Source organism: Cibotium barometz, chromosome 9, assembly GCF_041138505.1.
Source record: "Cibotium barometz isolate CiBa-2024 chromosome 9, ASM4113850v1, whole genome shotgun sequence".
Lineage (NCBI taxonomy): Eukaryota > Viridiplantae > Streptophyta > Polypodiopsida > Cyatheales > Cibotiaceae > Cibotium > Cibotium barometz.
Genome location: NC_141054.1, coordinates 51473425 through 51488361, shown reverse-complemented (window position 1 = coordinate 51488361; position 14937 = coordinate 51473425). Strand labels below are relative to the sequence as shown.

Sequence of the window (14937 nt, the reverse complement as noted above, 5' to 3'; positions counted from 1 at the left end):
TCTCTTCTTTGTCTAATCATTTCATTAAGCATCAACAGGTGTTCCGTAATCAGGGTTAGGGCTAGATCACAAAAGAAGGCTTCCGTGCATGCAACGCTGGTATCAGAATGTAGCATGCAATAGTTGATCGTCGTAACGTGCAACAAAGCCTTCTTTATACCCGTGAGTTTATGCAATTCCACTTCACTTTGAGAGAGAAGATAGAGTGGAATTGCATAAACTCACGGAAGATGTGCAGAAAATAGAGAGAGAGAGAGAGGGAGAAGAGGACACAGTATTGGGTCCCGAATACCCTTTGTAGGACCCCCATCATGAATGGTGTATTTGCTTTATTAGAATGATGTAAATCTGAAATAAAGACTGGTTCTTGACTTGCACTTCTTCACCTTGGCTGTGCACTTCCCCTTGGCTGTTTGGCACTTGGAACGTAGCAACCTTTGTGCATTATGAGATGCTTCTACTGGATTCAGGTCTGGGTATTTATACCCCTAACTGCTGTTGGTCAGCTGACTCAACAGGGGTCGGCATGTTGCTAATTGTCCCACGACCTGGTCAAATCTGAATTTAAATGCTAATAAAACAGTGTTTTCACTCTGCTGTCCAGGCTGGCCACCTTGCACATGTTCTGGGCTGCTGGGCAGTCCTGCGCAGTCTGTATGGGCACCCCCATACATGGCCGCCTGGCTGGGCAAGGCCCTAGAGCCTGTTGGCTGCCTGCCCAGGCCCCTTGGGCTGGCCGAAAGCCTGCCCAGCCCATTCTAGGGCTGGTGGGTAAAGCCTGGGGCCCTCCTGGCCCCTTGGGGTGGCTCAAAAGCGTGCCCCATGCCCACTGCAAGAGATTACTCTCTTTTTTGGGGTAGCCCTAAGGGCTGGCCCCTTTCTACATGCAACCTACATGCTTCTAGACAGATGCCTAGCATCTGGTTGCAAACCAAATACATAGGACACATGACTTCATTCGAAAGGGAGACTCATAGAACGGACTGGCACTGCTTCATGTGTAGGACGATGCACACCTGACCTCGGACGCGTAGAGTGGAACCCTGGCTAACTCGTCCCGGACTAGGCTCACACGTGACTAGTTTCCACACCACGTCTTGCACCTTCTTGTTCAGATATGTCTACGTGGCATCCAAGTGCGGGATGCACGTGACATCCACTTCTGCTTAACTTGATAGAAGCTGTGTAGCGTCCAAATAGTTCGTCAATAAAGTTGGATAGTCGTCGAAGAATTCTTTGTCAAGCCATACCGCTTCGTGAGTCCCTCGGTCTTGAAACTTTGTGAGGAATTGTCTTTGTCTTCGGCTTGAGCCATGCTTGAAGTGGTGCAAAAGGATTTGTTCCGGAATCATCACTTGAGCTTCATCCACTATATCTAGTTCCACTTTGTCTTTCACTTTTGAAGAGATCGGACTTGCATATGGTTTTAGCCGACTGACATGGAACACTGTTAGCACATTCATCCCCAGTTTCTTCTCATCTTTGGAGTCCCCTTTTGGTCCATTTTCATGGCCCTTGGTTGTAGGCTGGCCACCCTATTTTTATATATTCTTTTGGCATTTTTCCCAGGTTGGGTGCTTTATGCCTAGTCGGCTAGCTTCCTCGTGTCTAGTTGGCCAGCACTAGGTGTCCATTCGGCGAGCCCTATTTACCTATAAATAGGTGGGCTTGTCTCTTTCAGTTTTCATGGTCTAGTCTTTCTTATGCTTCCGCTCTGTGCACTTGTTCATGGTATCATCGCTCCTGGTTCAACATTCATCTGCTACTCCAGTCAGCGTTACTTTGCTGCCCCAGATCTGCCTCACTTCAACTCTGTGTTTTTTCTTCTCAGATCTGTTGCTGGTCGGTTGGCTTCTTCCGGCGCTTCTCCACTGGAGATTCAAGTCTTCCTTCACCGGTTTGATCTTTGGGAACCCCCTTCTCACCTGTCGGCTGCTCCTTTTTAGGGCTGCAACATCTGTTTTGCTGCGTTTTCTTCCCTACAAGTGGTTCTTGCAGTTGTAGTGTTTTGAGTTGAGGATTGGTGGCTTCTGGTACTTGTGGTGGACACTTCTTCTGAGATTGTGCATTTTTCTTCTGAGATTGTGCATTTTTCTTCTGAGATTGAGCCCAAGCTTTTGTGATGGCTGCCCCGACTAATGTTCTCTGAGTTGCAAAGTTGGATGGCTCCAACTACACTTTGTGGAAGGTGAAGGTGAAATTAGCTTTGCGTGGCGTGGATCTCTGGGATTGGCTTGTTACACTTGCCAATGCCACCCCTCCCACCCTTGCTTCCGTTGGTGTGACTCAGGCATAGATTGATATTTGGTAGACCAATGATCGTCATGTTTTCTCTTTTTTGATGTTGAATTGTCAAGATTTTGTTCTCTCTCATGTGCATACAGCAGACGCTACACATGAAGTTTGGAAGGCATTTAGAGATCTTTACGAGATTAAGTCTTCGGGACGGATTTTGGCTTTGGAAAAGCAGCTTATGAACTTGTCAGCTTCTGCCTTTCCATCTTTTTTTGCTTTCATCTTGAAGATGAAAGATCTCCGGGACGAGCTTGTTGTGTGTGGCAAGGATATCTCTATAGAGGATATGGCTATTCAGCTTCTCTCCAAGCTTCCAGAGAGGTTTGATGCTTATTTTCAAACTCTTGTTTCTTCTCCTTGTCCTGTTTCAGTTACATGGGAGGAAGTTATCCCCTCCATTATGTAGATTGAGTCTCGCTTTGAGGAGTGCACTGGCACCTCTGGTGGTTCTGATGTAGCTTTGGCTGCACAAGATAAAGGGAAGAATCAATAGAAGAAAGGGAAAGGGAGTTTCTGACAAGAACTCCAAGGATAACGACAAGGATAAAGACAGACAAAAATAGATCTTCTAAAAACAAGGACATTGAGTGTCATTATTGTGACAAGAAGGGTCATAAATTGTCCCAATGTCACAGAAGCTTGATGAAGAAGCAAAGAACTCTTCCTCTACAACGATGTCTCAGACCAAGAAGGATGATGGTATTCTTCTATTAGTAGGTACTCATCGTGTACTTGTTCTTGTGACTTCTCAGTCGCGGTCGTGGATTGTGGATATAGCGGTGCTATTGCTCACATGACACCCCATCGAGATTGGTTCAAGGACTTCACTGCCAGGACAGGTGAGATCACTTGGGGTGATTCTTCTTCTGTGCCATGGCACCATCCCCATCTTCCACTCCTTCGAGGACAAGAGTTACTTCTCTGACGTTCTGTACATTCCAGATTTGGCATTTAACCTTTTGTTAGTGAGTGCTCTTACAGCTCAGGGTGCGGAGGTGATCTTCTCTCGTTATGAGATTACCATTCGTGAGATAAGGAGACTGGTAGCATCTTGGCTCAGGGAGTCCAAGATAGTGGTTTGTACAAGTTGACCGCTTTGCTTTCTTCTGGTTCTTCTTTAGCTCTTTGGCATGCTCGGTTTGGCCATTTGTGTTAGAATTTGTGCAGCTCAGCGTTTTGGGGATCTACCATTTATTTGGTATTTTATCTATTTTCTCCTATTTATTTTGTCTAGGGTCAATTGGCCAGCCCTAGAGGCAGTCGGTCAGGTCCCTACTGCACTATATAAGGAATTCCCAATTATTCACTTAATCATCCATTTCCCTTGCACATAGTTCAACACTCAGCTGGCCATTGCCATTGTAAAGCTTTACTGCTGTTATAAAAGGTGATCTTGTCCAAACTCTCTCAATCTCCTTTGCACTCTCTCATATGTTTACTGTTTATGCTTCCGCCTGTGCTATCTCCTTCATGGTATCATTTGCTTAGGTCCAGGCTGCTCCAAACTTTGCAAATCTGCCCACCTTTCCCTCCTTTGCTGTGCGTTTTTCTCCATCTCTCTCTCTCGGTTGCAGATCTGTGACAAGAAGTGGCTGCGTTTCCCAACTGTGCTGCGTTTTTAGGTCCAGCCAGCTTGCTGTTTGCTGCTGGCCAGTTTTGGTGGCTGCGTTTTCTCCTACAGAGGCAAGCCGGACTGGTTTTTTGGCTGCATTTTCTTCTACAGAGGCAAGCGTTGGAGTTTTGGCTGCAAATTCTGCTCTGGCATTAGATTTGGTGAGTTCTCTTGCATGTAGAGTTGCCAGACAAGTGGTTGTACATTTCCTTCTTCCTCCACGAGTCTCCGCCCTTTTGGTAGGAGGTTCCCAATGGTTTCTTGGACTGTTTTGCTGCTGTCCAGCCTCCTCCTCTCTCAGGTTTGAGAGGGGGCTGATTGTTCCTGGTACCTCGCTTCGTTGGAAAGCACTTGAGAGCTGAGATTTGTTCTTTGTTGCTGTGGATATGGCTCCTCCTTGTATGAACAAGGATGACAAGTTGAAAGGACCCAACTACGCTCATTGGAAGCTTCAGATGCGGATTTGGTTCATCTACAAGGGTTTGTGGGACATTGTTCAGGGCACTGAAAGGAAGCCCGAGCGTCCTCAAAACTCTAGGCGGTGGACTCAAGATAAGGAGGATGAATTTGTTGTTGAATTACAAGACTGGGAGAATCGGGACTCGAAGGCGCATTTTGTGCTTGTGCAGACCATCACAAAAGAGGTCTCACCGGTAGTGCAAACTCTCACCAGTGCTCATCAAGTATGGTCAAGATTGGAGGATCTCTTTGCTCGAGATTCATCGATGAGGGCAGTTACCTTACACGGGCAGCTCTACAGTTTGTTATTCCCTGAAAACGATTCCATGCAATCTTTTCTCATGAAGGCCAAGGTTATCCATGACTAGTTACTGGCTATGGGTGCTGCTTTGTCCTCTTCTCAGCTGGCTGCTCTTATCCTCACCAAGCTTCCTCCGGACTATGATGTGATTTCTCGGTCTTTGCGGTGCCAGGTCACTGTCACGTGTATCCTGCACTTGGATGCCACGTAGACATATTTGTAAAGAAGGTGGAGGACCTCGGGTGGAAAACTGGTCCCATGTAAGCCCGCCCAGTCCGGGACGAGTCAGCCAGGGTTCCACTCCAGTCGTCCGAGGTCAGGTGTGCATTGTCCTGCACATGAAAGAATGCCAGTCCGCACTGTGAGTCTCCCTCTGGAATGATGTTAGTGGTTTTGTATATGTGGTATGATACTCGATGCCAAACCTCTGTGTAGACACGTAAGTTTGCATGTAGAATAGGGGTCAGCCCATAGGGCTGTCAGAATATGCAGCGGAAATGATATCCAAACTTGGGTAGACAAGAGCAAGTAGACTGCAGAAAATAATCAGCACAAGAAACACTGAGAGATGTGTGTAAACTCTTCTCTATACACAAGATCCCGGAGAAAACTGAATGAGAAAGTGGAGGAGGATGGGGGGGAATATATACAAGCCCATGAGGGCAGTCGGCCAGCTCTGGAAGAGGCCCACGACTCATGAAATGTCCACGACTGCTGAAAAACAGCAGTCGGCCAGCATCTGGTCCCCACATCTGCTCAGATCAGGTCGGCCAGCACACAGATAGCCCACGACTGCTCCAGATGCAGTCGGCCAGCCTCAGTGTGGTCCTGGCATCACCTGGCAGCCCTCCAGCCACTAGGAAAAAAATGGGAAAAATAGGGAAAAAATACGGGGAGTGTGGAAAAATGATATACGGGCGGGCACACCCACAACAGAGGCCCTGGTGTATACAAATAGACAGGAGATGACTTCTAACACCCCCTCTCAGCTCCTGGCTGTGTAACCAACCCCAGGGAGCTGGAGTGCCGCCTGAGCGTAGCCTGAGGTAGAGACTTCGTGAAGAGGTCCGCCGCATTGTCCTCCGTCGAACAATAAAGTAGCAAGATGTCACCAGCCAAGATCTTCTCACGAACAAAGTGATACTGTATCTCTATATGCTTGGTCCGGGCATGGAAAACCGGGTTCCGAGCAATAGCTATACAACTCTGGTTATCACACTGGATGACTGTGGGCTCCCTCTGTGGAAACCCCATCTCGCCAAGCAGCCTCCGCAGCCATACAACCTCACAAGCAGCACCACAAGCAGCCCGATACTCTGCCTCTGTCGAAGAAAGGGCAATAGTCGGCTGCTTCTTGCTGCTCCAAGAAACCGCTCCTGAGCCGAGGGTAAAAGTGTATCCTGAAGTAGATCTCCTCGTGTCTGGATCTCCTCCCCAATCTGAGTCACTCCAACCTTGGAGCTTGACTCCATTCCCTCCTGTGTAAAAGAGTCCCAGATCCTTCGTACTCTGCAGATACCGCAAGATCCGCAATCCTGCGTCCCAATGAGTCTTCAATGGCGTCTGCATAAAAGAGCTCAACAGCCCCACGGAGAAGCTCAAGTCCAATCTGGTGTTCAGCAACCAGATCAATGAACCAACCAGCTTCCGGTACTGCGAGGCATCAACTGGCTCACAAGGATCTGTAACGGTTAACTTTGTGTTCGGGTCCATCGGCGAAGTAATAGGCTTGCAGTTCTCCATCCCAAAGGCCTCAAGCAACTCATGAACATACCGCTGCTGAGAGACGAAAAACCCCCTCTGGGTCTGCCAGATCTCCAATCCCAAGAAGAAGTGGAGTAAGCCTAAGTCGGTCATCTCAAACTCCTTTGACAAGGCAGCCTTCGTCACTCCAATGTGCTCCACATGACCGCCGGTGAGAATGAGATCATCCACATAAAGGATGATGAGTGTGACCAAGCCGCGTTCCCGAAAGAGATACAGGTTTGGATCTGCAACCGATCTCTGGAATCCAGTCCGAATAAAGAAGGAATCAATCTTCTGATTCCAAGCCCGCGGAGCCTGCTTAAGACCATACAAGGCCTTACGTAACCTGTAAACCATCCCTTCCGATCCTGGAACAATGAAGCCTGGAGGCTGCTCAACGTACACCTCCTCCTGCAGGTCACCATTAAGGAACGCCGATTTTACATCCATCTGGTACACGGGCCACCTCTGAGAAGAAGCAAGGGCAAGAACGGTCCGAATCGTGGTCATCCGCGCTGTCGGTGCAAAGGTATCCTCGTAGTCGATGCCTGGCCGCTGAGCATAACCCTTAGCCACGAGCCTGGCTTTGTGTTTGTCCACCGACCCATCAGCCGCGTACTTGGTCTTAAAGACCCATTTGACACCAATGACTGACCGCTTCGACGGCCTCGGTACCAACTCCCAAGTGTTGTTCTTCTCGATGGCGTCAAGTTCCACCTGCATGGCTTCCCTCCAAGTATCCTGTGAAAGGGCTTCCTTTACGGAAGTGGGCTCTTTATCCCGCATGATACGAGACATAAGAGCATAGTTCACCTGAAGAAGCTCCGCCGTGTTGCTTTTATCTCGAACTCGATGTGATCTTCGAGGGCCGTCCTCTGTGGTCCACTCGGAGGGTACTTCCGTGACACCTGACTCCCGAAGGGTGTCCATCAACCACCTAGGTACTCGAACAGATCGTGGAGCCTCCTGTGGTCGCGGGGGCTCAACTCCAGCTTCGGGCTCAACCTCCTGTGATGACTGAGGTGGATCAACTGGAGTGATAGACTGGGAATCATCATCTGACTCTGGATCTCCAAGAAGTGGCGGCTCCTCGACAGTGGATGCTGGAACATGCTCGTCAAAGACCACATCCCGGCTGACAACAATCTCGTTCCTGTCTGGATCATACAACCTGTATCCCTTGGAAAGAGAGTTATACCCCACAAATACCAGCTTGCGGGACTTGGAGTCAAGCTTCCCCCTCTGCTTCTTCGGAATATGTACATACGCGTCACTCCCAAAGACACGGAAGTGCGAGACATCGGGTTTTCTGCCAAAATATGCCTCAAATGGAGTCATATGGGGTACAGAAGTCGTCGGAGAGCGGTTAATGGTATGGACAGCTGTCGCCACAGCCTCACCCCACAGTGGACGAGGAAGATCTCGATGCTCCAGCATGGTCCTCGCCATCTCCACCACTGTCCTGTTCTTACGTTCAACAACTCCATTCTCCGAAGGCGATCCGGTATTGGCCAATTCCCTCTTGATGCCATGATCTGCACAAAACCGAAAGAATACAGTCGAGGAGAATTCCCCTCCTTTGTCAGCCCTGAGAGTCTTGACCTGAAATCCAGACTCTTTCTCCACCATCACGTGCCAATCCTTGAACCGAGCAAAAGCCTGGTCCTTCTGTGAAAGAAAGTAGACCCACGTGAATCTGGTACAATCATCAACAAGCAGCATGAAGTAGAGAGATCCTCCCAAGGATGGTATCTGCTGTGGTCCACACAAGTCAGTGTGAATCAACTCCAAAGGTTTCGAAGCCCGCCTAGAAGCCTGCTTCGGAAAGGATTCCCTGTGCTGCTTACCACGTATGCAAGAACTGCAGCGTCCTTGCCTACTACCAACATCTGGCAAGCCAACCACCATCTGGTCCCGGAAGGCGCGCCGCAAAGCATCCACATTTAAGTGGCCAAAACGAAAGTGCCACAAATCTCCGACCTGAGAGCCTGTCAGTGAGGAGAGTGCAGAGAGTTTGTAGATACCGTTCTCCACACCGCCTTCCCAAACAACTTTGCCTGTCTCACGGTCCCTTAGAGCAACTGAATGCTCCTCAAATTCCACCCGAAAGCCAGTCTTGCATACCTCATGCACTGACAAAAGATGAAAGCCCAGAGCAGGGACATAAAGAACACGGGAAGCATGCTTGCCCCCCTTGCCGTCGGGAATGATCTCCATCCGGCCCTCACTATGAATCGGAATAGTGGAGTTATCACCAATAAAGATACGACCTGACTGCCGCTTCAGATCCAAGAAGAAGTCACGGGATGGAGTCATGTGCCTGGAAGCACCACTGTCGAGAATCCATTCCCGAGTATCCTTTGCGGTGAAGCCAACTGCCTCCTCGCTCGAAGACGATGAATCATCGGAGTCCACCATCTTCAAGTGCACAAATGCCGGAGTCTTCGCAGCTGAGGCTGAGGACTCAGCACTCTTCCCTGTCCGCTTAGGGCACTTCCTCCAGTAGTGGCCTTTCTCGCCACAATCATTACACGATCTTTCGGCCTTCAGCTTCTCTCGTTCTGGATCAGGCTTCTTCTCGGAAGACTTATCTGATGAAGCCTTCCCTTTGCCCTTGTTGGTATTACGGCCTTTCGACCGTTGGCCAGTTAAGGCCTCCGAACCTCCGCCGTGAGGAGGGTTCGTGAAACGTTCCTCCTGGTCCAAGACCATTGGCACAAGCTCCTCCCAAGTAATGGTGCTGAGCCTGCCACTCGTGATCAACGAGGAATAGAAAGCGGAATACTGACCAGGCAAGTGGGAAAGTAACGTAATGGCCATATCTTCGGACGATATCTCTTTCCCAGCTTGAAGGACTTCCTGCTGAAGGGCCTGCAGCTTGTTAATGTGTTCCCGCATCGTCGAAGACTTTGCAGGGTTCATAACCCGCATCTGCACTTCCAAGGATATCCGCTTCATGGGTGACACCCTGTTGTACAAAGAAGCCAAGTGCTCCCATATGCCTCTCGCCAGCGTCATGTGCTTCACATGGTTGATCACCTGTGGTGTGCAATTGAGGAATATAAATGACCGGACCCTGGCGTTGACACGGTCCCACATTTGTGCCTGTGCCTCTCGGTCCTTCCTCGCTGATAAAACCTCCCCTTCCTCAGCTTCCGGCCTTGGCACCCCTTTGATAATAAAATCAGCAAGATCATATGACTCCAGAACTGACTCCATCATGACCTTCCAGATGCCATAATTGGACCCGTCCAATTGCCGATCCACTGGGAACGTGGGAAGAGTCGGAATCTTCACGTGCTTCTCTGCCATCTCGAGTAAATCCGCCATCTCGGAGAGTAACCTGAAAGGGTGGGTGGGTGGGAAAAATCTGAAAATCAGAAAATATGCAAGTGGCTGTCCAGCCCTTCTGCCCGCCTTCCTCTTGCACCTTCACTTCCCGTTCAGCCCGAAACAGTCCACCGATCAGCAACCTGTTGCTCCCCCTCTTGCTCAGAAAAACGCCCAAGATCTGCTAGAGCCTAGGGCTCTGATACCATGTCAGAATATGCAGCGGAAATGATATCCAAACTTGGGTAGACAAGAGCAAGTAGACTGCAGAAAATAATCAGCACAAGAAACACTGAGAGATGTGTGTAAACTCTTCTCTATACACAAGATCCCGGAGAAAACTGAATGAGAAAGTGGAGGAGGATGGGGGGGAATATATACAAGCCCATGAGGGCAGTCGGCCAGCTCTGGAAGAGGCCCACGACTCATGAAATGTCCACGACTGCTGAAAAACAGCAGTCGGCCAGCATCTGGTCCCCACATCTGCTCAGATCAGGTCGGCCAGCACACAGATAGCCCACGACTGCTCCAGATGCAGTCGGCCAGCCTCAGTGTGGTCCTGGCATCACCTGGCAGCCCTCCAGCCACTAGGAAAAAAATGGGAAAAATAGGGAAAAAATACGGGGAGTGTGGAAAAATGATATACGGGCGGGCACACCCACAACAGAGGCCCTGGTGTATACAAATAGACAGGAGATGACTTCTAACAAGGGCTACCCCAGAGCCAAGCCTAAGACTCACGTAGTGGACATGGGGAGGTTTAGAACCACCCCAAGGGGCCAGGAGGGCCCCATGTTGTGCCCACTTGCCCTAGCTTGGGCTGGAAGGGATGTAGGCCAACCCTAGGGCCCCTAGACAGGCAGCCGACAGGGTATCCAGCCCTCATAGGGCTGTCGGTCAGGTGTGGGGCAGCACACACAGGCTGCCCAGCAGCCCATAACAGAATCGCATGCTCGCCCAGACAGCCGGGTGTGAATGCGCATGAATTTTCCAGCGTTTAATGCTATTTATGCAATCGTGGGGCTATTTTCAGTCAGCCGACTGAGGTAAAACCAGCCGACCAGCATATGTGAGGGGTATAAATACACAGGGCATAATTTAGTTCACTCATCTCATATTTCACCAAGTGCTGAAGCCAATCAAAGGGCTAGGACAACCAGCTAACGCAAAGGGGTGAAGGATTGAAGGTCAAGGGCAGAGGATTCTCCTCAGCTAAGACGGTTCAGGTTCAGTCTTTTATTTCAGTTTTGCATCATTCTAATAAAAGAAAATACACCATCCGTGGTGGGGGCCCTACAGAGGGTATTCGGGACCCAATAGTGTGTCCTCTTCTCCCTCCCTCTTCTCCGATACGGCACATATTATGAGATGGAGGTACCTCCATAGTGTACCTTCCAGTTCCAGTTTCATTTTCTAGGTGCCAGTAGTATCATCTTTATTTTTCATTTTCTGGGTTTTTTTATCCAGACATTGTATCAGATCCACCATGATGTAACTTTTGGTCTCATAGGTCATTATGGCCTTTTGAAGACGTTAATATAACATTTCATTTCATTTCATTTCTCTCTCTCTCTCTCTCTCTCTCTCTCTTTTTCTGCACATCTACATTGAGTTTTGTGCGTTAATTTCGTTGTGACAAGTGTGCTGATTTCTCAGCATTGAAGTTACCGATCTCCCCCGAAGCTTCCGCATGTTACAGTGGTATCAGAGCCTACTTCAAGTGTAAAGATTCAACAAGAAACCAGAAATTTTTTCTCGCTCGTGTGGTTGGTTTTCAGACTCTGGTGGACCACCCTTTTCGGAGTGACTCCTGTCCCTCGAAGGACATTTGGTTTTCAGCCTCCGGAAGCCTCCGGAAGTCTCTCACACACAGTGGATGGTCAGATTGCGCTCCGGAAAGGAGGTGCATTTTCTTGCTATGGCGAGCTTTGACGACGAGAGAGACCAAGAACCTTGGGACCAAAGTGCACCAGGCAGCCCAGCGAGGGCATCAGGCATGAGTGTTAAAGAGATGTTCCAACAGATGATGCGAGGAATCGCAGACTAGAGTACCAAGTTGGAAGAGCAAAAGGCGCAGATACTGGCTCTGGAAGAACGCACCCGTTCTCCAGCGCCGCGTTTTCCATCTCCTCCTCCATCTCCTTCTGTATCCTAGATTCCAGATCCTTTGCACAGGGACCCTCTCGAAGGGTGACGATTGCAGCTGAGTTCGATGTTTGAGTTTCAGATGCGTGCATTGGAGATCCGAAAACGCGAAGACGAAGCCATGCGACGCGTGGAACATGAGCGTTACCTTGCGGCTTTGGACGCACGATTGACACCAGCGGCTTCCTTAAATCATTTTCTTGAGAAAATGAATTCAGTAAGTATAATGGTAAACTTGACACTACAACTCTTTATTCATGGTTGCATCAATTTGAAGCTTACTTTGCCGCAGTTAGAAAGAACGATACTGACAGAGTGATCTTAGCCAGTTGGTACTTGGAGGGCGAGGCCATTCCTTGGTGGACCCGATGGGCTCATGCCCACACCAGATTAGGTATGGCAGCTTATGTTTGGGGCATGTTTGTCCGTGTCTTAAGCAGCAGTTTCTACCGCCCCATTACCTTGAGCGACTCGAAGACGAGTTTAGAGGAGCGCATCAGAACGTGCAACCAGTCCTTTAGTTTGCCAATAGACTTTCGACCTTATGTTTGCAATTAGGCTTATTTGATACGGACAAGAAAGGGCAACTTTTGTATGGCCTTGACACGCAAATCCAGTGGGAGGTACGTATGTTTAGGCCAGCCACCTTCGAAGATGCACTCTCGCTTGCGTAGAGTGCTGAAATGAAGCACAATGGTGGCAAGCCTAAGCACGGGAGTCTCTGGCTCCAAGAACTCGACGAGTGCGTCCAAACTTACTCCAGACCAGAAAGCGGAGGCAGGCAAGACTGGTGGCAAGTTGAGTGCTGAGGAGATTGCTCAGTACAAGGAGGGTAGGTGTTTCTTTTGTCATACAAAAGGACACACTTTGGAGTGTAGTCCTAAGAAGACTACCTCAGCCTCCACAGCTTCCGTGGTGAGTCCAGCTCCCACATAGACCCCAGTGGCTATCCCTAGTTCTTCAAATCCTAATGCTTCTCCTGTTTGCAGCAACTGTGCAGAGAGGTGGTCGAGTTGCCACTTCACGGTCAAGCACAAGGAATTAGACGGCGCTGGTAAGAGCTGGTCGAAGGCGTGGGCCCTGTTTGGGCACTAGGCGCACAGACTGCGCTCAGCACACAAGGACCAGCACACAAAGCAACTCGCGAGTGATATTGCCCGTCAATTCAATCCAGCGTGCAGTCCGGCAAATAGTCTACGCGCAGCTCCCCGCGTTTGCCTCACGGAAGGGAGACGATGGATTGAATTGGAACGGAGCCTTCGCTCGCCTGCCTCCCCTTCGCACTACGAGTGCTCGCGCCAGGGACACATAACGCCGCCTATGTTTCGCCTAGCGCTGTGCGCTTCGCTCGTGTTTGCCTTCTACACGCCTGAAGTCGACAGCTCTCTTCGCTTGATAGCTCTACGCTATCTTCTCCACCTTCGCCTGGGAGAACTGAGGGCAACAGTTAGGGTTTCACTTGTGTGGGAGACATACACAGAGAAACAAGGGAGAGAGAGAGAGTTGTGGGGATAAGTCAACTCATGAGGCATGAGTGTGTGACTCCCCTATCACACATGTATATTGCACTAGTACACATAGTGCACTTAGTACATTAAAAGTACTAAGTGTACTATGTACTATAACTTATGGGCTTGTACACACTATAAGGGTGGGCATAACGCCTTTACCCCAACAATGTGCAGGACAATGCACACCTGACCTCGGACGCGTAGAGTGGAACCCTGGCTGACTCGTCTCGGACTGGGCTCACATGGGACCAATTTCCACACGAGGTCGTGCACCATCTTGTTTAGATATGTCTACGTGGCATCCAAGTGTGGGATGCATGTGACAATATACTGAGATTATTCCATGGCACGGGTGTGCAAGTGACATTGGGAGGGCTGGGACCTCTAAAACTTGACCGAAAGTAGCACCTATGGAGCTCAACAAGCCTCTACTAAGTGGACGAGTATCCTGGAAATGCTCAGTTAGCTCAGTGGGGAGAGTTGCTAGAAGACAATCCTGTACCTGAGAGCGGGTAGGATGTGAGCCATATATCCGGCCATTAAGGGTTTGCTGTATTTTCTGTTTCATATCACGCTGAAGGACTTGGAGCTCGTCTTGGGAGAAGTTGATAGTTTGCCTGGTCAATGGGGGGAAGAGGGATTGGCTTTGGTGGAGGCCATAATGCCAATCAGAAGCACGGAATGGCCGACTTGAACACACTAAGATTTTTCCATACGGTGATGCAGGAAAGGAAGCGGGAGAGGGAGGGGCAGGAGGATGGGTTGAGAAGAGGGCAAGAGGGAGGGAGGAGGAAAGAGATAGAGGGAGGCAGGACATGCACAGGAGGGAGGCGGGCAACAAGGAGAAAGGAAGGGGGGGGATGCGCATTAGAGAGGGGAATGGATGGCGGGCAGGAGGGTTGGAGTGTGCCAAGAGTGAGCATAATGGAGGGGGGGCTGGAAGTGCAGGAGAGAGGGAGCAGCTGGGCTGGAGGGGGGCTTGGAAGCGTAGGAGAGTGGGCAGCAATGATTAGAGAAGAGGGAGGTGCAGAGGTGCGAAGGCAGGATGGCGGGCAGATCGGCAATATGGGGAGCTCTGTAAGTCACATTTAAATTCAGAAAGCAATGGAAAAGTCTCTTTGTTCGTACTTTTTTGTATGTGATGGTATTGGACATAGTAATGTGTTTGCGGATTTATTGACTAATGATAGTTTGGGTATTCTCAATCAATACAAGAATTGTTTCTTAGACACTCTTCTAGGTGGAGCCCTTTAGAAACATGCTCGCATGACGAATCTTGGACTTCTGAGAGAACTCTTCATTACTGAAGGCAATATAAAATTGGGCTATGAAAGCCATTGCCTTACTCGTATCATAATCACCATGATAAGTTTCAAACTTACAGTTTTATCACCTACCTTGAGTTCTTTAACCCTCTTGGCATGGTGACCCTCCTCATCTATATTTCTCTTCCCCACGGTTTCCATATTGATTTGCAAAATGGGAACGAATGCTTATTTTTGGAGAGGAATCCTCCCTTAAGTATTTGTGAAGGGTGG

The 14937-nt window shown here is 49.4% G+C and overlaps 1 long non-coding RNA gene across 1 annotated transcript in view; it reads left to right on the top strand.

Moving 5' to 3' along the window:
• The window catches only part of LOC147635685 (uncharacterized), a 34576-nt gene that overhangs the window by 16273 nt on the left and 3366 nt on the right, over positions 1-14937 (top strand). The gene's annotated exons all lie outside the window — the stretch shown is intronic.